General features: G+C 42.0%; 1 protein-coding gene across 3 annotated transcripts in view; it reads right to left on the bottom strand.

Annotated features, from left to right (window-relative positions):
* doc2b (double C2-like domains, beta) overlaps positions 1–25,066 on the bottom strand; it is a 288,545-nt gene that overhangs the window by 74,521 nt on the left and 188,958 nt on the right. The gene's annotated exons all lie outside the window — the stretch shown is intronic.

The following is a 25,066-nucleotide window of genomic DNA, read 5'->3' on the forward strand; positions in this document are numbered from 1 at the left end:
ATCGAGTGTGGCACGGGATAATATTTGATGGGTGAATGCGGATGCGGGTGAACAAAATAAATAACTTGAAACAAATAAACCTTTATTTATAATAAAATAAAATCGATTTACAGGCGCATGGACGGAAGGTAACTCTCGCGTGGTTCATAGGAACAGCCAAGCCGGCCTACCACACAGTGGCAAAATGTCTGCACCGCATAACTCAGCTGAATCGCTTAATGCTACAGATATTAGTAAGTTCTTGTAAGATAGTCAGATCCATGCGACCATCTGGGACATGTGATCATTTTGCCTGAAGCGTTGGTATAAAAGTCTACTCCTGAATCCTGAAAATACAACCAACGTTTAGCTGATTACAGTACAGACTAACGTAAACCGGAAGTTTGTGACCGGCTTGTTCTACGTTGCCATAGCGGTCATGGGAAAGGTCAGAGTTCGGGAAAGTTGTGGATAGGTCCAGCAACTGAAAATACACAGTCCCCTCTCGACTTCAACTTCGATCATGGCTGGAACAGAGCGTTACTGTTTTTGGACCACAGACTGTCTGGGCACTGGCAGACCATTTAGGGATTTAAAAACAAAAAGCTATATTTTAAACTCAACTCCGTATAGCACTGGCAGCCAATTAAGAGCCATGGAAAGTGGAGGAATATTTTCTCTGAAATCTGGCTGCAGCATTGTGTACCATTTGAAGCCTTGTTATAGAGGACTGTGATATTCCAACATATAGGGAATTACATGTATAACACTTTCAAGATCTTTAAAGGACAGGAAAGACTCAAATTTGGAAAATATACTGTTTCTATATAATAACATCTTCAAAGTTTTATTTTGATTATCTTCAAAGCAATAGTTTTATGTTAATTCCATTTAAATTCAACTATGTCATTTGCAATGCTTCATAGGATTGTAGTCCTTTCCCTCATTAAAGTTGTTTAGTACACAGTCTTGCACATTTGTCTTTTTGTCCAAATACTTTTTTTGTTGTTGCTCCAAATCAAATTTTGTAGTGTTGTTAAAACCTTATGGCTGGTTGATTTGGTTAATAGCTAATATTTCTTTAATGAAGACTTATGAACCCATTTAAGAAGATGAATGGCAAAAAATTCTTGCGGAACCAAGGCAGTTGAAAAAGAAAAGAAAAAAGAAGCTGGTCACTGTTGCAATCTGTGGGATCCACTGTTGAGGTTAGCAGGTGTTTTTGTGATTTTTTTTGTACAATATACATTTGGTGACAAATAAAGGCCTATACATATTACAGCTGCCTATGTATATCATCATAGTTCCCTTCGAGGTTTTATTTTGGTTATGCTGTATATATGCAGGCAGAAAGCAGCTCACAAGGGTTTGTAACCATGTTTATTTCAAGGTGCACTATGTAGTAATTTTGCAGTAAAATATCCAAAAACCACTAGGCAGAGTTATATATTTTGTTCAGTTGAATACTTACAATATCCCAAATGTTTCCAACTATTTGTAAATTGTGAGAAAATTGCTATTTTAACCAAGAAGCCGGGACGTCTGAGGGAGTGGCCTGTCAGTTGCGTTATATCTGCGTTACCCTCGGTTTCCAGTTTTATTTGGCAGAAGTGCTTTACTCTTAGCATTTTGAACAAGTGTCACAATTGTTTAATATGATAAACAGAGCTGCGTTCCCTCATACTCATGACCGGAAAGGTGGAAATGGCACCGTGTCCCGTCCTGTTGTCATAAAAGTCCCTTTTCTCGCAAGCTGTGTGTTTGTGTAACAATCGCTCCAGCAGCCGTGCTCAGCTCCACAACACTCGGTCCTGCTCTGCTTTACACTACAGTAACGTTAATAACCGCATCCATCAACATGATTTCTGCCCGAGTCCTATTTTCCAACGGCTGTGAGGTGAAGACCACATGTCCCAAGATGCTGCGCTCAAACTTGGCGTCATCAAACTAGGCCTTTGTTTAGAATAAGTGACCTCTAGTGGACGGAAAGTTGCATAGTGCACCTTTAAGGTTTACAATACAAATACAAATAGATTTTTTTTAAACAAAGCTTGATTGCTCTTATTGTAGGCTACATCCACTAAAAGAGAGAGAAAATATTGATTTACCAATTGTATTGTAGACAATTCATTAAATAAACAATTTCATATCATTCAACAATAAAGCAAAATAAATTAAATACCTACTGAAGTAAATAAATTAAGTATGTTTAATAGCTATAAATAAGTACGTTTTGTAGACAAGTGACTAAAAATAATGCACAATCACACACGCGATTGCATATGCTTTTCAAATGATGGACACTACAATCTGCTGTAGTTTGTTTTCTGCAGAACTCTGCACGTGCAGATTCCGTGTGGGCCTGATGATGGGTATTATTCAATATTATCCCTTTTCATGTACATGTCCATCATACAATATAGATAAAGACACTTAAAGGAACACGCCAACATTTTGGGACTTACGCTTACGTCCATACATTCCCTTCTAATCTGTGTGTGCCATAACTCTGTCTGACTGCTAGCCTAGCTTAGCACAAAGACTGGAGGTAAACGGCTCCATCTAGCCTACTGCTCAATAAGGGACTAAATAACAGCAACATTTTTCTCTTTACATGTTGTAATCTGTATAGTTACATTGCGTACAAAGACCGATGTAAAATGAAAAGTTTCTGTAAATTAAATGAATTTTCTAGACTGATATTGATGCCGGAATGAGAGTATAGTTCCTAGCAATTTTGGTCTAGGAAATCGCAACTTTTAATTTTACATCTGTCTTAGTACAATAGTTCACTTATTGAGCAGTAGGCTAGATGGAGCGGTTTACCTCCAGTCTGTGTGCTAAGATAGGATTGCAGCAGATGAGAAGGGAATTTATGTACTATAACACTATATTATATCACACAAAGTCATTACATTTCAGTTAAAGGCTGTAGATTTTAATCAATTACAAAGTAACATACCAGCAGGCAAATTCCTGGTCAGGCAAATGTTTTTTTGCGTGTGTGATGGATCTGCTCTGATTACAAATACCCCATTATCTGTATTTCTGGATGTGTAAACCCCTGTAATCCCCTGTGCGTTCTGAAGGCACATGTCTCTGGATCTGCGCTTATCACGGAATACCAACACATTCACCCCCGACACCCCACCTCGGCTCATATCCAACCATCTGCAACACTCATTCCACAAAACATTACTTTTTGTATTGATCTTCTGGTAATATTAGATACGGTCAGGTCATTCTAACCATGTTTGCCACACACGGTCTGATCCTTTCAAGAACAGCCAATAGAAGAAAGATTTACAAGACAGCAGAACCCAGTGCTGTCTGTGGACCTGTATATGCCTTTTCCATATGAATTAAGTAAACTGAAGGGTTGATCATGATCAAACTAGTTGTTTTTAGGTCAATTCTGATGTCAATCAAGCTAAAATCAACACACTGTTGCTCACTTTATTGTACCATGTATTTTAAAGTGGAAAAAATGAAGTGCTGGAACTACAGTTTAGATTCTCTGCCCGAGCCCGAGCCCGAGCCCGAGCCCGAGCCCGAGCCCGAGCCCGAGCCCGAGCCCGAGCCCGAGCCCGAGCCCGAGCCCGAGCCCGAGCCCGAGCCCGAGCCCGAGCCCGAGCCCGAGCCCGAGCCCGAGCCCGAGCCCGAACCGACCCGCGGGTCGGGTCGGGCTGAGATTTCCCTGCACTATCCTCGGGTCGGGTAGGGCCGGGCCCGTGATCAAGCATTTGTTTTTTTAATCATTAGCCTACTTTACTAGTCTAATTGGGTGGGCAGAAAGCTATGCTATAATCAAAAATTATATATACATATTTAGCAAATAAAGAACTAATACAACAACTAAGAAACAAATGTGTAGGCTACAAAGTTGCACAAGTCAGGATTAGTGTAAAAATGCGTGTTAAACTCACAGCTCGAGCAGTGATGGAGCGCAGCATTATAAACAGAAACGCTCTGTGTCAAGAGCTGCTCACCTGAACACTGCACTTTGCTTAATTAAATATCTTCGAATCGTTTCGTTTAAAAGTGGTCATTTCAAGTTTTCTATACACATATTTCTCATGTCTGTGAGGCAATTATAGTCTGCTGAGTTTCGGTTTATTTATGAGACGCGCGCTCCAGTTCATGAGCAATGAAAGCAATCACTCCCACGACTTCACCTCACGATTATAGTCTGCTATTTGCTTTTTATTTCTTAAATCCAGGCAATTGGCCTAAGAAACCTTTTTTTAAATTAAGATACAATTTAAACAAAACAAAATAAATGCTTTCTACAAAACAAAACTTAATATTAAAGTAAATATAACCACCAAAATCATTTCTGACCCACTCGCATCCTTTCACTCATCATAATCAGATGAAATATGTAAAAATAATATTATAATATTTAAACATAAATATGAAGGAAAAAACACATTGTTTAATGGCAACAACAAAGTAAGCTACAGATAAATGTCTGAGCTGGATTTGAGCAGACATCAGTTTACTGGTGAGTGGATCATGAGCGCGCGCCTGCGGATTATTGAGCGGAGTCAAGTCAACTTTATTTATAACCTATAGCGCTTTTACAATGATGATTGTTTCAAAGCAGCTTCAAAGTGTTAAACATGAAAATATTGCAACAAAATGTTATTCGGCTGTACAGTCGCTGTGGAGAAAACTGAAAACTAAATGTAGTTTTATCATGAGCCTCACCAGTCCGCTTCGCTGCGCTTTGCTCATTACAGGCTCGTTCTCGTCAAAACGCCCACGGATTGAACAATGGTCGGGTTTAAATCGGGCTCGGGCTCATAATTAAAGTTAATGTGTCGGGCCGGGCCGGGCTCGGACACAACGTGCACAGGCTCGGGTAGGGTCGGGCTTGATTTTTTGAGCCCGATCTAACCTCTAGCTGGAACTCACCAAGGGGGGCAGGGCTTTTCAAGCACCGGAAGAGATGACTGGTTATCATTTAGCACACTATCGTTCAAAAGTTTAGGGTTGGTAAGATTTATTTAAACTTTTTGAAAGAAGTCTCTTCTGCTCACCAAAGCTACAGTTATTTGATTAAAAATACAGTAAAACCAGTAGTATTATGAAATATATTACAATTTAACATAGCTGTTTTCTATTTGAATATATTTTAAAATGTAATATATTCTAATGTGTGTTTGTAATGTTCTAACTGTAGTAGCCTGATGTCTTAAAAACATGGCTGTGATGGCAAAGCTGAATTATTCAAGTCTTCAGTGTCACATAATCCTTCAGAAATCATTCTAATATGCTGATTTTCTAATATTTCTTATTATCAATTGATAGTTGGGCTGCTTCATATTTTTGGGTAAACCTTGATTATGATGAATAGGAGACTCAAAAGGACAGCATTTATTTGAAAACAAATGTTTTCACTTTTGATCAATTTAATGCATCCTTGCTGAATAAATGTGTCCAAAAAACAAAACAAACAACTTTATCTCAAATTTATAAACAGAAGTGTATACCAGTACACTGTAAAAAAAAAAAACATTTAGAAAAAAGTTACCTGGTTGCCCTAAAATTTTGAGTTAATACAATGACATTTTTTTTAAGATTCGACAACCTTTATTAAAATATTATTAAAAGATTTTGTAAGCATATTGGGTAATTGTGTGTGTTTTATTTCTGATGACGCAGTGAAACATGCCAAATAGTGCTATTTTCATGATTTATCAAATTTTTTATGCGGTTCAGATACAAAAATATTTTGAGTTTCTATTTATTAAACAAATTTCCTTTATTGTATCAACTCAAATTTTTAATTTCAATAAACTCAAAATTTTAAGGCAACCAGGTTACTTACTTTTTTAAGTTAAACCAACCAAAAATGTTTACAGTGTATGAAATCTGGTCAGTCATACTAACTGTGTAACATACTAACCGCACATGCCATAATACAGTTTGATCCTTTTAACCTATAGTAGAAATGTTTTAAAGAAATGTTCAAAATATTAAATAAATAAATAAATAAATAAATAAATAAATAAATAAATAAATAAATAAATAAATAAATAAACATTTTAGCTAAATAAATATGCATGAATTCAAGAACAGCCATTCTGATTAAGATTCACTCAAGAAATGCTATAATAAGCACAAAATGCGTGTGAAAACAGGACACTTACGCATGACAAATGACCCAACGCTGTCCGAGATCCTGAACAACTTTAGTATGCTAGTCCAAGCTATTTTCATTCCCATGCAAATGAATTCAGCGAAATGAAAGGTGATGTGCAGGGCACAATAGCTCTCTTTCACCTACAGTGTTTCCCTGATCTGGTTATGTAATGGACATGGCTCTGGTAATTCCTACAATCCTCTCTTTAGACTGCCCAAAATGTCAGTTTTGTGATTGAGGATTGTCAGACATAACAGGTCCTGAATCAGGTTCTTCAGAGAATAACTGACAGCGGGAGGGTGATTGACGGCAGAGCCTAAGTGTTCAGCGCCAGCATCTGTTTCTACAGCTCTTTATAAAAGAACAGCATGGATTCAGCCAGTGAACGGTGTTCTCAGCTAGATTTACAAAAACAAAATCATTTATCTTTATTGCGATGTTTTGAGTTACATTTCTAAATGCTAATTTGATCACAATGGGTTGAAATTATGTCAGTATGCCAGTATCTACAGTCATGCTCAAAAGTTTACATACACCGTGCAGAATCAAACTAAGTAGACAAGTGTTCTAGCAGATTTTGGGCTGAAAACTTTTTATTTTGTTTAAATATCATTTTTACTGCCCTTCGGAAGCAACAATGTTTTGCAGAAGACAAATAAAGAACCATTTAGATCTTCAAATTCTAAAAGTTTGCATTATGTTTCCTTCTGGAGCATCAGTGAATGTTTTAATAGTTGTCCCTCTATTGTGCTCAGCTTGAAAAGATGGATCTTAAAATCATACAGTCCATGCTAGAAAGGGTCCACATATGAAAAAGATGCTGGAAATCTGAAGATTTTGCTGGATCTGAAGGATTTTTCTGAAGAAAGTTGGTCAGCAGGAGTTTTACAGCCGTGGATCATTAACGTCACACAGTATTAAGAATAAAGGGTACATAATCTTTTGAACGGAGGAATTTTTATAAATTCAGCAATTTTTTATCTTGTAGACTTTATCAAAGACTTCATACACAGGAAGACTGTGCACTCCGATTACTTATAAATGGGAGTATATGGCGAATAAGCTCCGCCTTTTAAATGAAAGAGCCAATCATTGATAAGTAAAGTCCTCTGTTAGAAGCGCCAGTTGCTATAGAAACAGGCAGTGTTCTGAGACATGCGCTTAGGACTGCTCATGCGCATTAGCTTTGTCATGGCTGAAAAATGCAGGTTTCTTTGTCATGATTCGAACATTAACAAAACGTCTCAGGTTACGTATGTAACCCTAGTTCCCTGAGGGAACGAGACGCTGCGTCGAAACGCTGTGAGAACGCCTCTGCGTTAATGCGTCGTGAAGCGCCTGTAGAACCATTCCATCGGAAAAAAGATCGATCGTCGCCGACGTGATGACGTCATCAACCGGAGACTATAAAAGGTCCGCGAACACAAACAGGAACTAGCTTCTGATAAAGCCTGAAGTAAGTGATCACGGACACGCCGGGAGTATGGCAGAGCGACGCAGCGTCTCGTTCCCTCAGGGAACTAGGGTTACATACGTAACCTGAGACGTTCCCTTTCGGGGAACTCGAGCTGCGTCGAAACGCTGTGAGAACGCTTATACCCACATCGCCATAGGACCAAGTGTCTCGTATGTGTGAAGCCGAAGCGCACACGGTTACGAGAGTACCTGTGCCCCAACTGTAGATGCCAAGTCTAGTTCATAGAACCTGACGAAAGTTAAAGGAGACGACCATCCGGCCGCGTTTACAAATATCGTGGAGGGACGCCCCCGACAAAAGTGCTTAAGAAGCAGCCATACCCCTGGTTGAATGCGTCCGGACAGCCAGTGGAGACTGCTGCCCAGCAGCCTCATAAGCAAGTGAGATGGCCTCGACCACTCACTTGCTCATCCTCTGCTTAGATACTGGGGCCCCTTCTTAGGGGGCCCGAAACAGACAAACAGCTGATCAGTTTTCCTCCACAGTTCTTCTTGGCAGCTCTGTGGACATAGTATCTAGTGCTCTAACAGGGCACAGCAGATTAATCTTCCTGGTCTGACGTCGTGAAAGGAGGAGGACAGAATGCTTGAAGAGTAATGGGGCCCCGTGGGCTCGTAGGAACCTTGGGGACATAACCCGGCCTGGGATGAGAAAACCCCGGCGCAAACTCTAGACATGAGTGCATAACAGGCCTCAACCTTAAAGTGCCACGGAGGAAACGTGTAATCAGAGGGTGTCTTCCCAAGACACTCCACTCAAAGGGACGTGGACGGCACCCAAGGCCGCCACGTACGCCTCTATTGTGGAGGGGGTCAACCCTGCCGAGAACCTTGCCTGCAGAAACTCCAGCACTGTACCAACCGGGCAGTTAACTGGGTCCCACTGGCGTTCTCTGCACCATGCTGAGAAAAGTTTCCCTTTCAGAGCGTACAGTTTCCTCGTGGACGGAGCTCTGGAGTGAAGGATGGTCTCTACGACCTCGGCCGAGAGACCTTCCTCTATGAGCCTAGCCCCCTCAGAGGCCAGGCCCACAGTTTCCACATCTCTGGGCGTGGGTGCAGGAATCTCCCGCCCGCCTGAGAGAGTAGATCCCTCCTGGTCGGAATCTCCATCGGAGAGCCTTCCAGGAAAGATATCAGGTCCGAAAACCATACTCGGGTCGGCCAGTACGGAGCCACTAGGAGTACCTGGGCCCCGTCCCGGCGTACCCTCTCCAGAACTCCTGGAAGCAAGACAATCGGGGGGAAGGCGTACAGAGGTAGCCTCGGCCACCCCTGTACCATGGCATCCACCCCAGCGGGGCTGGATGGGTCAGAGAAACCACTGCGGGCAGTGAGAACTCTCCGCCGAAGCAAATAGCTCCCATATACCTTCCATAGGAGCTCCACCGCTTCTGGGTGGAGTCCCCATTCCCCGGGCCTCGGCCCCTGCCTCGACAGGCTGTCTGCTTCCTGATTCAGGACCCCCGGGATATATACTGCTCTGACTGACAGCAATTTCCCTTGGGCCCACAGGAGGATCCGATGTGCCAATTGTCCAACGGACGGGACCTCAGACCCCCCTGGTGATTTATATAGACGACCACCGATGTGTTGTCTGCACATGGTGGCCCCTTGAGGTCGGGCAGGAACTGTTTCAATGCAAGAAACACTGCGAGCATCTCTAGCCGATTTACGTGCCAGTGCCGCTGATGTTCCTGCCATAGACCCTGGGATGAGCGACCACTCATGGTCGCCCCCCCAGCCCGTGAGAGAGGCCTCTGTCGTTAGCGTTACGCGACGAACATGAGCCCCCAACACGGGACCCTGAGCGGGTTTTTCCACATGACCAGAGCACGTAGGCATCGCCGCGTGACTTTGATCGTGCGGAGCGGATTTCCCCTCGGGGAGAACCCTTTTGTTTTGAGCCACCACTGCAGTGGCCTCATGTACAGTAGGCCAAAAGATATCACGTTGGACGCTGCTGCCATGAGACCTAACAGTTTCTGGAACCGTTTCACAGTGACGGCTCGGCCTAGCTTCTGTTCTTTGGCGGCTGCCAGGATCGATGCTATGCGTGTTGGCGCTAATTACGCCCGCATAATTACCGAGTCCCAGTTCACACCTAGAAAAGTGGTTCTCTGAGCCGGAGAAAGCACACTCTTCTTGGCGTTCAGCCTCAACCCCAGCTTCGACATATGGGCGAGAACAGCATCTCGATGCTGAACCGCCATCTGCTCTGTATTCGCTAGAATCAGCCAGTCGTCGATATAGTTCAGTATGCGGATGCCCTGTAGACGCAGCGGCGCCAGAGCTGCATCCACACACTTGGTGAACGTGCGGGGTGACAGTGCTAGACCGAAGGGAAGTACACGATATTGGTATGCCTCTCCCCCGAAGGCAAACCTCAGGAACTTCCTGTGATGTGGAAGGATGGAGACATGAAAATACGCATCTTTGAGGTCTATGGTGACAAACCAATCCTCCGATTTGACCTGCGCTACAATCTGTCTGAGTGTAAGCATCTTGAATTTGAGCTTGGCCACCGAGCGATTCAATAGCCGCAGATCTAATATCGGGCGTAAGCCCCCATCCTTCTTCGGCACGATGAAGTAACGGCTATAAAAGCCAGACTCCCTGCTGGGAGGGGGAACCCTCTCTATAGCCCCTTTTTGCAGGAGTGTCTCTACTTCCTGTGCCATTACCAGAGCCTGCTCCGGGCCCACCTCTGTAGGTAGGACACCGCAGAAAGGAGGTGGCCGACTTCTGAACTGAATGGCGTACCCCTTTTCTATTATCTGCAGGACCCACTGAGATATATTCGATAGACGTTTCCACTCGTCTAGAAAATCTACTAAGGGAACCAGCCTCTCGAGGCTGGCCTCTGGTGTATTTTGAGCAACAAGCACAGTGCCCTGAAGCGGCGGACCGGCAGGGAACGACTGACTTGACTGCTCGGGAGCCCCCCGAAGGGGGAGCGGACCACCCTCGAGTGGCCCGCGGGGACCGTCTGCGCCCCGGCATTGCGGCGGGGTTGGCAGCGCGGCCCCCAGAGGGCGCTGCAGGACAACGGGTACCGTAGGCAGAGGTAAACAACGTTTCCCTTCGGAGGGGACTACCCTCAGCGTCCTTTTGTTTCCCCTGCCCTCCGAGGAGGGGGCGGACCACCCTCAGGTGGCCCGCGGAGACCCTCTGCGCCCCGACATTGCGGCGGGGTTGGCAGCGCGGCCCCTTGAGGGTACCGAAGGAAGACGGGTACCGTATGCTGAGGTAAGCACCGTCTTCCCACGGAGGGGAAACTAAGGGAACCAGCCTCTCGAGGCTGGCCTCTGGTGTAATTTGAGCAGCGAGTGCAGTGCCCTGAAACGGCGAACCGGCAGGGAACACCTGACCTGACTGCTCGCATGCCCTCCGAGGAGGGGGCGGACCACCCTCAGGTGGCCCGCGGAGACCCTCTGCGCCCTGACATTGCGGCGGGGTTAGCAGCGCGGCCCCCTGTGGGCACCGAAGGAAGACGGGTACCGTGTGCTGAGGTAAGCACCGATTTCCTTCGGAGGGGAAATGCCAGGGACGATGCAGCTGAAGGCGAGAGATAGCTCGCAAGCGTCTCTTCGATCTTCGGCATCGCCCCATAACCATAGTGTCTCAGCCCAAATATATTACTATATGCAGATGTATGTGGGCTGAACACTCTATATGATACCGCTTGTTTCCTCCATGACCTAGACACCTCGGTGTGCAGGTCAGGGAAGAATGGCAGGACGTTGATGCTTTGCACGAGAGGGCAGGAATCGCTCATCTAATTTCGTTCTCTCTGATTTCGATGGGATTCAGATATTTCAGCCAGCCAGTCATTTCTTATTTTTATATTTAACCTGGCCACAGCTCTCGTGAGAACCTCAACTCACTAGCGGGTGACTGAAGTGGCGAGTCTTCAGTCGCGATGCTCTCAACGTCCACCTCCTCAGAGCTGGATAGTTGGAGCACCGGTGCCCCGCCCAGGGAGGAAGAGACCGCAGAGCGGGCTTCCAAACCCCGAGACGAGACACTGGACGATACAGGTGAGGGCTGAGATAAGGCTGGGCCCGTCTCAAACCCCTCTGTAAAGTCCACTTTTTTTTTTTTTTTTCACTCGCAGGGGACTGAAGTGGCGAATCTTCAGTCGCGATGCTCTCAACGTCCACCTCCTCGGAGCTGGATAGTTGGAGCACCGGCGGCTCTCTCGGGGGGGAAGAAACCGCAATGCGTGCTTCCAAGCCCCGAGAAGAACCGCTGGATGGAGCAGGTGAGGGCAGAGATAAGGCAGTGCCCGTCTCAAACCCCTCTGCAACATCCCATTGTGAACCCCACGACTGCAGCCTCCGCTCTGCCTCGGCAGCAGCGGGACCAGAGCCGCGGGGAACACGAGCCGAGGCACCCTCCTCGAAGAGTGCCCGGCGGGAGCGCAGCGTTCTCAGTGGCATACGCTCACAGTGCTCGCAAGCAGCCCCCTCGAGGGCTGCCTGGGCATGCTGCGCTCCCAAGCATGCAACACAGAGAAGATGTGTGTCCCCGCCCGTGATGTAGCGTGGGCAGGGAGGAACACACTTTCTGAAATTGCTGCTTTCACTCGCCATTTCTATCTATTTTATTTTCTCCTTTTTTCTGTTAATATATGAAATATTTAACAAAAGGGTGGAAAATCTCTGATAATAGACAGACAAAAACACCAAATAGACAGACAGGTTCACACAGATCGCTTACTGAAGGCACAGAAGCTAGTTCCTGTTTGTGTTCGCGGACCTTTTATAGTCTCCGGTTGATGACGTCATCACGTCGGCGACGTCATCACGTCGGCGACGATCGATCTTTTTTCCGATGGAATGGTTCTACAGGCGCTTCACGACGCATTAACGCAGAGGCGTTCTCACAGCGTTTCGACGCAGCTCGAGTTCCCCGAAAGGGAACCAAATTTATGAGACAGTTGTCAGATTTCACTGGTGATTTTAAAACATGAAATTTAATCCTAAACTTGGCAGTTTTGGAGAATTTAATGTTTCCCCATATAAAGAGATAGGAGCTGCCCTTTAAAGATGGCCAACGAGTAAAATTACTTGTCTTAAAGGGACTTTGACTATTTGTAAACATCTTTTGTGCAAAATATCTTATTCAGGACAGTACTAAATAAAAAAAAATAACATGCCTTGGCATATATATTATGCATGAGCCTCTTATTTTGTTCAAATCATTAACATTTTGAAGATTCGGCAAGGTGTATGTAAACTTTTGAGCATGACTGTACATGTTGATAAAATTTGATGACAAGTTCGAAAGAAAAAAAACATTCTACCAAAAATCAAAGCAATGAATGAATGAAGGAATAAATGAAGCAATGAAGCAAGTTGTGCAGAACCAAATTTTTGATGATCAGATTCATTTCAGAAAAATCTGGCTCATCCTTTACAGGCCACAATCTTATTATTTTTGCGCTTAGGGTAAAGTAAGCATTAAAATATATAAATCTGCAAACAAAAGCTGAAAATACAGACGAGTTCAAAGACATCTTGTTTACTAGGTGCCTCAAAGGATTTTCTTTCAATGATTTGACAGCACAAACCTTGCAATGCTGAAAGGTTCTGTGGCTAGATCTTCCTTTCAAGCTGTAACTGTAGTAGTCTTAAAAACATGGCTTTTCCCTGCTGGACTCATTTGCATTATGACAATTGTAAACTGCATAAAGCCAGTCAATTAGACTGGAATTGCCAATGTGATTGGAACAGGAATTTCAGCCAGCACTGATGTATAGTGCCAGTTTTGTGCAATATGCATCAGGTGGTCTGTGAATGGACTGTGGGCGGTCTGTGGGTGTGCCGTCTGTGGCTGAGGCGAGTGTAAAGCTAAACACACACGGCAGTGATTAAATCGGCAGTTAGCCAAGCTGCTGTACTTTTGGTCGCTACTGCTGGTTGCAGACTTTGTCGTGTCGCCAATGGTTACAAACGCTCATCTTACTAACTACACACTGTATGTGTTGGTTTTAAAGGTGTCATGAACTGGGCCCGGTTTCCCGATAACGCTCACTCTTAGCCCGCTAAGTCTCGAAAAGATATATCTTACCAAAGTTGTTTATGTTCCTAAGTATGTTCCCCGAAGTGTCTCTTAGGAAGCTTCTTAACATGCTGCCTCTAAGAATGACTTAACAAAGGCAATGTCCCAAGTGAAGGTGCTGAATCGATTGCTCAGTGATCGATTTTCCACTTCACGCAAAGGTGCATTACGGCTTTAAGAAAGACAACACGTTCTATGCAAATGAAACATTTCTCAAATTAGTAACATTTATTTCAACATAGTTTAAGTTATCTGTAAAATATAGAATATTAAAGCTATAAAATTGTCCACGATATGTTGAGAAGGGTAGACGGGTATCCCTTGCTAATCATCCACCCTCCTTATCCCGTTGTTCTTGACATGGGTTTAAAGACTTCTAAAAATTATGTAATACACTTTTATATTAATGGTACACTCTAAATGATGAGTTAATTTTAACACAATGTATTGTGTTAAACTACTTAACACATCATGTGTCATTTTAACACATTGTGTGTTATTTTGCGTTGATTTTGAGTTCAAATAAATGAAATGGACAACACACTTGGGAGGCAAATTTTTTTTAAATATAGCCATGTCAGGCAAAATGTCAAAAGGGCTTAAGTTTTGTCGAATAAAGACATTGACATGGACTAAATGTCTCCGTGGCTGGCATCGTCTTTGATTTAATAGAAGGATACGTTGTATCACTGCCATATTTGGTTGCTTACTGGACACCACCATGCTTACCTATTTATAGATCTTAGCCATTTAGAGCCAAATTGTTTGCCAGATGTTAATTATCTAAAGTGATTGCCAATTTAAACGCTTTAATGACATTACAAAATAGCCTAATTACCACCATATTAGTTCTAATACCAAATAAAGTCAACTTCATAAATAGGCCTGTATTCATTGCAAACATTTTATTATTAGTCTTAAAATGTCCATAACATAAAATCATTGTTTTTATTTTGTACTGTACTGCGCTGATTTCTAAAGACTGCTGCACAGTGGCGGCGACTAGCGTCTTGAGCTTAAACAACGCTAAGAGAGCGCTACGAATGGTCCAGACCAACCTTACGAAAGTGTGAGGTTTCGCACTTCGCATAAGATATACTCAGCGTACGAACGTTTCGGCAATCGTGCCATAGGGTTAAGAGAGAGGTTAAGGAATAGGCTAAGAACTACTTAGCGATAAGAAAGTTTTGGGGAACCAGGCCCTGGCTTTTTAATTTTTTTATACTGTTTTCTGAGGTCAACTAATGACATGTGTGTGGTTTTTACATTCAAAAACATCATGACTAATAAGTAATAGGCTATTTTCTACACTGGTTTTGAGGCTGTCTTCTGAATGCTGGGTTTTGATGGGTGTGCCGCACTGGAGACTTGGAAGTAAACGCCCACGGCTAGGATTGGATAAAATGTGCATATTTAATGAGCTTCAGCTCCTCTGTCAGTTCAGTTCAGTTCACATGAGGGAGGGATTGTTTTAAAAGCGGAAAGCGGAATTAATCTCTCAATCACAGGGCTAGTAAACTTCTTTTAGTAAACTAACACACACACACACACACACACACACACACACACACACACACACACACACACACACACACACACACACACACACACACACACACACACACACACACACACACACACACACACACACACACATACACACACACACACACACACACACACACACACACACACACACACACACACACACACACACACACACACACACACACACACACACACACACACACACACACTGAAATTTACAGGATATTCTTATATTACCATGACCTTTTATATATCAAAAGCTCAAGGGAAAGTTGATTTCTCAATTCATCACCCCTTTAACACTTGATTTACTTAAGTTTATCGAATACCACAAAACATGTCCCCACATCATTTGCTTGCAAAATTTGATTTACCAATTGTTTTCCACAGCCAGTTTTAAAGTTATTTTAATTCCATCAATCAAATAGTCCTTTACAAGTAGAAGTTTATAATGAGCCTGTTATACATAAATGAGGCGCTTTAACAGAGCCTTAAATTCACAGTACATCGATATTTCAGCACATTTAGCCTAGTGATGATTTTGCTAATGAATAATATGCAAATGTTTGTGGTGTAATAGAGAGCTGGAGGGATGATGTACTTGTGTAGGCCAAATCCCAGAAATGGTAATTTTAGCATTTCTGGTTCCATTGTTCAAAAAAGTCAATGGGTTTTTTGGTTAAATGCCTGAAATTAGGTCTGTGGTGAACACAAGCTCAAGATATTTTCATGTTTTATTCTACAAAAAAAAATACAACGGTAATACCCTCTTATGATGTCTTGAAAAGGGCATAGCTAACAAGAACTACAGAGGCTGTTAAGAATGTTAAACGTGATCACAGCGAACAGGACAACTCATTGACCAATATGTGCAGACCATGGGCGTCGCTAGGCCCTTTTTAGGGGGGCTTCAATCCCCCTAAACTTATGCCTCAGCCCCCCTAAAAAATATGTGATTAACCTTTAAAACATATGAAACTGGCGGTAGGCTTAGGCTTCATCCCATCTTTTAGTCTGTCTGTGTTGAGTTGAGTTTTTCAATTCGCTGCCGCAGCGGTGCCGGGCACGTCAGAAGCAGAGGTGTGTGTGTGTGTGTGTGTGTGTGTGTGTAAATCTGAGCCTCATTGGTCTGTCACCGCTCCTCAATGTCAAAATATTTGAGAAAACCAATCAAATCAGAGTAGGCGGGCTTTATGTTCACACAGACGCTGCTGAGGCTAGAGCGCGAATTTTAGCAGTGCAACTCGACAACGCATAGTGAGAGAAATGTAAGCAGTTGAAATAAACATTTATGTTTGACAGCTGCTGCTTTAAGTTAGAAATGTTAAACATAGACAAAAATATTCAGGCAAATGAATAATCATTTTTCTAATTATGCCATTTTAAGTTGAAAATATGCTATGTGATGCATAATGTAGCCTAGGCCTAATTAACGAACAAGAAATATTAACATAGCCATTTTCATCAGATTAGGCATATTGATAATGAATGTATATATATTGTAAATTAATATAATTTCATTTGTAACCTTCAGTAAATTAAAAAAAATCTCAGTTTTTTTCAGTATTGGGTATTAGTAATGAATGTGTTTTTTTATAGTGAATTAATTTAATAAACTTGAACTTTCATATAAATATCAGTATGTTAATATGTAAACCATATTTTTACTTTCTTAACTGACAAAAATGGAAAAACTAGTCTATATCAGTCAAAGCTCAGCGTTATGAGGGGAAGAGACAGGGCAAGATAAAAACAGAGAAAAAGAGAGATGTGGAGATAAGAAAGACAAATAATCTACTGCCCAGTGAAATGGTTTTCAAGCTATTGTTATCAATTTTTGTGGCCTTCAGAACATCTTAAAATGCACATATGTAGATCATAGAATTCAAATTTTCTCGGGGGAGCATGCCCCCCCAACCCCCCTAACATTTGGGATCTTGGTGATTATAAACCTGCCAACATTATTGGGTACAATTAATGCATGTATGCTACAATATGGCCATGCAATAAGGTATTAATATTAGCTTTGTATTAACAGCCAATATCCTATGGGTATGCATGTTAGTAAGCTACTAGTTAATAGCGCAATTTGGACCCCAAACTAAAGTGTGATTTTTTTTCCATAGGCTACCCTCAATGGGCGCTGAGCCCCCCCCACCCCCCCACCCCGCCCCACCCCGCCCCACCCCGCCCCCAAATTAAAAAAATAAAATAAAAATGCCCCTAGTGCAGACTCTTATCCTTTCGGCAAACAACTATACATATATATATATATATATATATATATATATATATATATATATATATATATATATATATATATATTTAGAGAGTATACCGTGAACTTCATATGCTTTTGAAAATCCAGCAATTAGTTGATCCTGATAAGCCCTCATTAGCCACTTTTCCACTGTCCAGTCAGTGCGAGCCAGGGCTTTCAATGGGCCGGGCTGGGCATATAGCCTCCAACCTGTAGCACTGAGCCCAAAACCACGTTGAGTTTCCACAGTCGGACCAGAAGCTCCGCAGCGCTTCACTGAAACCCACCCGTCACACGCCTCTTTGGAATGATGTCACACAAACCCATCATTTCAACAACGAATGGACGTTTTATCAGAAAATGAAACGGACAGAAATTACTAGAAACTAGCGAGATTGCAAACGAACATGATTAAAGCGTCTGTCTGTTGCCATTTTTGTCATTTAGTTAAAGATTTAAAACCCAAACACTGATGTTCTACCACAGTTTTACAATACTAAGTGATGCATTGATCATAATAAATACATTTGTTAAGACAGTCACACAAATAAAGTGGAATTTACCATTATTTTACAAAAGAAAGAGGACACTTACTCAACAAATTTTTCATCAAAAATACGAGTGTTTTAGTACTCTCTCCAGTGATAGTTCCAACACAGTTATATTTTCAGTCAGAGAAAGACGATGCTCCCAAAAAAACGTGTTATTTTATGACAATTGAGAAGCTAAATATGGATATCAGACGAAGGGTCCACATCGGATCACAAACAGAAGTTATTCAAACACTCGCTGCAGTCTGAAAGTGAGTCTTGAGCTAAAATGAATTTAAAAGGCTTTGATTATGATGTTAGCTGGTATATGAAATCATCCAGACTCAGGTAAACGCTGCCTTTGTTCGTAACCACTCCTTAAGCCCCCGTTGGCCCGTTTTTGACCAAGGTATTCGGTGAGCAAAAAACAAACAAACACAGGGATGCCCATTTTTGGCCCGAGAGTGTAAACGCTGCTATTGTTACAGTTTTAAACACAACAGCTTTCTTCTTTCACGAGGGGGTTTGGCATCACAACAGCTTTTTTCCAGATGGACCCTATAGAGAACACAACACACGAATTCTACCAATCAGATGACTTAAAGTGTTTCACCTTTTGTGTCATGCATCAACCAGCAGTCTGAGGCTGAGACTAGGGTGATGCTAATTTGTAGGTTGATCTACAAAAATACGCCATGACTGCAGGGCTCTACACCGCACGGTGGAGCAACTGGTTGGTGAATTCACCCAAGACAGAGCAGATACTGGACATTATGACCTTCAACTGTTTGATTAGCATAACCAGGCTCCTGGCATAACTCACTAAAAGCATTTAAAGGGCTCTGTACGATGTGTGTTGAATAACATTGAAGGTAGTGTCTAAGCTTTTCTTTATAACATGGAATGGGATGGTACATGCTGTGCCTCTCAATGGAAGTTTAGTGAGAGATCAATAGCTACACATTAAAGTACTGTTCTCTGCTCGTGCCTATATGGCCAGCTATCACTCATGCTCTTGAGTATGTATGTGTGTATGTGTGTGTGGATTTTTCTATAGATATAATGAATAACTAAGCATAACCCACTATTTGATTAGACTTTAAATTATTCAACATGGACACCAGACGGCAGAGGTCGAGCAATTCTTACAAAGTCAAACAACATCCTCTCTTCAGAGGAAAAACTAATTCCACCGACACTCATCATTACCTTCTGCTTAGTGTTTGTCCACTTATTCATTGAAGAGTTTTGGATGACTGACTACATAATTCAAAAGCATGGCTTATCTGCATAATGTTGATAAGGGGCCATACAATATAGGACAACCATAATGAAATATTAACAGTCTGCAGTCTGATGGAAGTTGGTGCTGGTGCTGAACGAGTGCGTGGTTTATTCTGGAAGCTCTGCTCTTTCCTCCACATTCAGAGACGAGCCAACAGAAAGCAGATCAAAGAAGCAAGGGTCACCGTGACGGCTACAGAAAGCTCGTCTTTGATCCTGTAAAACTCTTTGTGACTCTTTACACCTTTCAGCCGTATGAAGGTGTTTCTTCAACTATGGGCACTTTTCCCCCTTTAGACTTTCAGGGCAGAAAAAAAAAACTCTCTTTAAACACTTTTCCCACTCTCTCTGCTTTTACAATGCCCAGCAGACAAACATGACATTACTGGAGGATTGTTTTTTTTATTATATCATGAACATTTAATCTAGTGTCATTCTCATCACATCGCAAATAGTCTTTATAATGGATATTACATTGATTATAAACGGTTTTGAAATAAATAGATGGACAGCATTTAGGTATCCCAAATACACACACTCTAAAAATGCTGAGTTACACACAACCCAAGTTGGATTGAAAATGGACCAACCCAGAAACTGGGTTATTTTAATGGGTCCTATTTACTGGGTTTCAAACAACCCAATATCTGGGTTTGCCCATTTCCAACCCAACTTGGGTTGTTTCTAACACAGCATTTTTTTAGAGTGCACAATTTGATTTCAATTTGATGCACAATTTCAATATTTTGACACTTTTTAAATACTATGAGAAAATTATGATTTTTTTTTGAATAACATATTTTTAAATGGTATGAGTAAAACTATAATAAATATGTAATATAGTGCATATATTAAGCAAAATACTCCTATCTATAGTTAATTTGTCTAGCTAACCAACATGCTACAGTTATTAAATGGCTTTCCTAAGGTTAATGTACTAGGGCTGTGTATTGCCAAGAATCTGGCGATATAATACGTATCACGATACAGGGGTTACGATACGATATATTGCAATATATTGCGATATTGTAAGAGAGGCAATATATTGCAATATATTGCGATATTGTAAGAGAGGCAATATATTGCAATATTTCTTTTTTGTGTGTTTTTGTTTTTTATAATTTAAAAGAATAAAGAACACAACCATAAGCCTAAAACACGAGACAAAGTATTTTATTTAATTAATACAGTATCATTTATATCACTAATCATATGCAATGTGCAATCTAAGTTAAGGGAAATGTAAAGTGACTGCAGGATTCTTTATGTGTATATGTTTTAAAGGTTCACAGTATAGCAGTGGCTATTTAACAACAGAAAGTGCAGTCCATTTCATGACTGAATGACTGTTTGTTTTATATTTAACACAGTAGCCCCGATCACACAGAACGCGTTTTTGCAGCGAGAGGCGCCTTTTTTGAATGGATTTCGGTTGTCAGAGAGCGTTATGCGCGCTGCTTATGCGCCCTGGGCGCCTCGCGTTTCTGAAGGAGCGCTCCGAGCGCATGAAGTTGAAAAAAAGTCAACTGAGCAGAAAAGCGCACAACATCATCACGCTTATGTTCTGTTGTCCAATCGAATGAATGAAGAGGCGGGCCTTCCGTTGTGTTGACCGTTACATTGATTTGACTGACAGTACAGGTGATTCGGGGGTTGCCTTGAAACATTAAAGTGCACTGCTCATTTTTGAATGAGAAAACGCCGCCCAAAAAAGGGAGTGCAGTGCGCCTCGCGTTTTCGAACCTGAAAAACGCGTTCTGTGTGATCGGACCCTAAAGCTGTTTTCTATAAAGCAGTCTATTGTATAAAGTGCTATTTCAAGTAACGTTACTGAGCTGCAGAGCTGGTGCATCCATATCCACATCGCTATTATCTTTCGTTCTCCTGCCACCGCTGTCAGTTTTGGTGTGTGTTTATTTTGTTACTGAGAGGAAAGCGTGCAGTACATTCTATCGAAACGCTTCTCAGCAGCGCGGGTGACGTCAGGATGTTAAGCGAGCTCTCTGTTTCAATGTGTTTCCCGAGTATTAGATTATAACTTGGCCTATTTTGCAAACAAAATGATTCTTGTCGATTTCCTTAGTGGCTTCTTTATAGCTGAAGCCAACATGAGTCCACACTTCAGCTCTGTATACTGCAAGAGCGGAATAATTCTATCGTCTTGAGAGCTGGGTTTGCTAATGTAAACACTAGCACTTTCACCTTGCGCTTCTCCGGCTCCGCGTCAGTTATACGTTCTGAGATAACACTGCCATCTAGCGGTTGGGTGTTATACAGTCTGTGGTTTAAACCGAACACAAAGCCACGAAACTTGGATGTAAATAAATAAATATATAAATATCGATACAGCGTTTTTGAGAATCGATACAATATCGCCAAACATAATATCGCGATATTCACGTGTATCGATATTTTCTTACACCCCTATAATGTACGTTATTGAGTGTTTCTATGAGACAATACATTTCAGAAAGTTGTGCTGCATCTTTCAACATACCTTATGATATTCGTTCATGTTTATTTACTATTAACTAGTAGTAAAGAGGAGATGATCGGTTTATGTGCTGCTTGAACTGAGGAGCTACACTTATGTGGCATGTCACATTTAATACTGCCAAAATGGTATTTATTGTTAGCCTAGAAATCTAGACGCACCCTAGCGGCAGCAAATTTAATTTGCCCGCAAGTGTCGTCTAGGAACTCTCAATACCCTTCTGAGCTGTATTCCTCTCAATCTGGACGGCCCAATCACATTATGTATAGAGTCGGCGGGCGGGGCCATAATGAAGACGGCCGAGTTGCGTTTGCGTGCTTCTAGTAAACACAGAAACTGGCGAACGGCGGCGGTCTTTCGAATCAGCTTTGAACGCGACTCTGGAAGACTTGGGAAGATGTGTTCGGAGTTTAGCCGACCGGATACGGCGAATGTTTAATCAGTCAGCGAGCTCTGCTTCACCTTCGTTGCTCTGGTTGGTTGTGTACCGTATCCTATCGCGTGCAGAGGGAGTTTGAAAGACAACCGTTTATCCCGCCCCTCGGATTGAGCCCTGTCTATGGTGAGTTTCCAGACCAAACATCTTGATGTGGGTCTGGCTTGTCAGGCTAATTTATTGTTTGAATTTTGTAACAAAATTGACCGGAAAAAAAAAAAAGCTGAGACTTTTTTTCATATTAAAATAACCTGCTATGCATTGTCTGTCGGTGTCAGTGTCCTCTTTACGATTTTTCACTGTGTGATAAAATGGATGTGAGTGTGTGAGAACGGTGTCAATTGCGTGAGAGTTGTCAGCCCTGTTCTTGATTCAGTTCAAAAGATTCACGCTAGTGTTGTAGTACTGGAGACTGGCCATTCTTGACCACATCTGTACTCGGTTTTGTCTCGGCCTCAGAATTAGAGGACTCAGGATTTTGTATTAAGATCTGTCAAGACCACAACTGCTCAGATTACTTAATTTTTGGTGCATTGTCGGATTTATTTATTAACATCATTAATGTAATTGGATGTAAAACTTACTGCATCAGATGCAATCAATAACTTATTTCTACTCTGATTTATTTATTGTGCTGGTTCAGAAACTAATGAAGGATTGTGTAAAAGTTACCAAAATTAACACAAATGCTCAAAAAAATAAAAAAAATAAATCAACGTCATATACACTGAACAAAATTATAAACGCAAAACTTTTGTTTTTGCCCCCCTTTTTCATGAGCTGAACTCAAATATCTAAGACTTTTTCTTTACACAACTGCAGAGCACGTGTAACCACACCAGCCCAGGACCTCCACATCCAGCATCTTCACCTCCAGGATCGTCTGAGACCAGCCACCCGGAGAGCTGATGCAACAATCAGTTTGGATAACCAAAGAATTTCAGCACAAACTGTCAGAAACTGTCTCAGGGAAGCTCATCTGCATGCTCCTCGTCCTCTTCGGGTCGTCATAACAGACTTGAGTGGGAAAATGCTCACATTTCGGCGAAGTCTGGCACTTTGGAGAAGTGTTCTCTGTGCGGATGAATCCTGGTTTTCACTGTACAGGGCAGATGGCAGACAGTGTGCATGGCGTTGTGTGGGGGCAAGCAGTTTGCTGATGTCAATGTTGTGGCCCATGGTAGTGATTGGGTTATGGTATGGGCAGGCGTATGTTATGTACAATGAGCACAGGTGCATTTTATTGATGGCATGTTGAATGCACAGAGATACATGTGACGAGATCCTTAGGCCCATTACTGTGCAATTCATCCACGACCATCACCTCATGTTGCATCATGATTATGCACGGCCCCATGTTGCAAGGATCTGTACACAATTCCTGGAAGCTAAAAACATCCCAGTTCTTGCATGGCCAGCACACTCACCGAAGATATCACCCATTGAGCATGTTTGGGATGCTCCGGATCGGCATATACAACAGCGTGCTCCAGTTCCAGCCAATATCCAGCAACTTTGCACAGCCATTGAAGAGGAGTGGACCAGCATTCCTCAGGCCACCATCAACAACAGTAAAACTGCACATTTTAGAGTGGCCTTTTCTTATGGCCAGCCTAACCTGTGCAATAATCATGCTTTCTAATCAGCATCTTGATATGACAAACCTGTGAGGTGGATGGATCATCTCGGCAAAGGAGAAGTGCTCACTAACACAGATTTTTGAACAATATTTAAGAGAAATAAGCCTTTTGTGTACAATCAGTTCATGAAAAATGGGGGAAAAACAAGTGTTGTGTTTATAATTTTGTTCAGTGTTATTAAGCAATTTCACAAGAGCAAGAGTCCTGTTTTCACAAATTTGAGCATGACTGCAAAAACGATACTGCTTTTATACAAACATTCAATACATTTAAAAATATATATTATTCTGACCATTATTTATGCATTTGTGATATACCAGTTCAGATGCATCTTCTGTACCACCTCTGCAGTGCAAAGATGAATTTTGTTGTTATTGATTTAATTCGATTGGTAACAGCTCTATAGTGTCTTATTCTAATTATATGTATTGACTAAAAATAAGTAATTTCTCAGGCAATGTGGATTCACGCTGGGCAAAATTCACGCTTTATGAATTTAAGCAGTGCTGGTCTGGTCTGGTTTGCTCTTGCCTCGGTCTCGTCCTGCCTTGGTCTTGGTCTCAAGTTCTCAACCCTATAAAGTCTTGGTCTCGGATTAGGTGGTCTTGACTAGACCACTAATTCACGCACCAAAACAAGACAATATATGAGACGAGAGGGCAGAACAGGTCATATGCTTATGTGAAATTCTTCACAACCACCACAAGGATGTCAATTCTAAAATAAACATCAAATACAAAATTGGGTTTGAATAATGCATGAGAATGAGATATAATAACACCATAAACGCTAGAATACCTCTTAAATAATTCACATTTTAAATATCCAGGACATTTTTTCCCTGAATCCGGGTTTATTTCCCTCCCTAGTCCACACCTAAGGACAGACATGAACCAGACACATTTATTTATTTATTTATTTTGGGTGCATGGGTATTTTAAGTTAAGGCTGTGCAGTGTAAATCAGAGTGGAAACACTGTTCTACTTCAGCTCTTAGGGAATTGGGAAATGATTCAGTATAAAGTGCCCTAAGGAGACTGGTGTTACTGATGGGAATAGCACATTCTCAGTCTGGGCACACTACTTATCAGAGAACACTAAATGGACTCATTTGCCTTATAGGTTCGTCCCGCTTGTGCAGTTACGAGAAAGAAAAAAACGGAGAATAACCTTAACAACACTTAAGCTAATGCACAAGGCACAGA

Source organism: Pseudorasbora parva, chromosome 3, assembly GCF_024679245.1.
Source record: "Pseudorasbora parva isolate DD20220531a chromosome 3, ASM2467924v1, whole genome shotgun sequence".
Classification (NCBI taxonomy): Eukaryota; Metazoa; Chordata; class Actinopteri; order Cypriniformes; family Gobionidae; genus Pseudorasbora; species Pseudorasbora parva.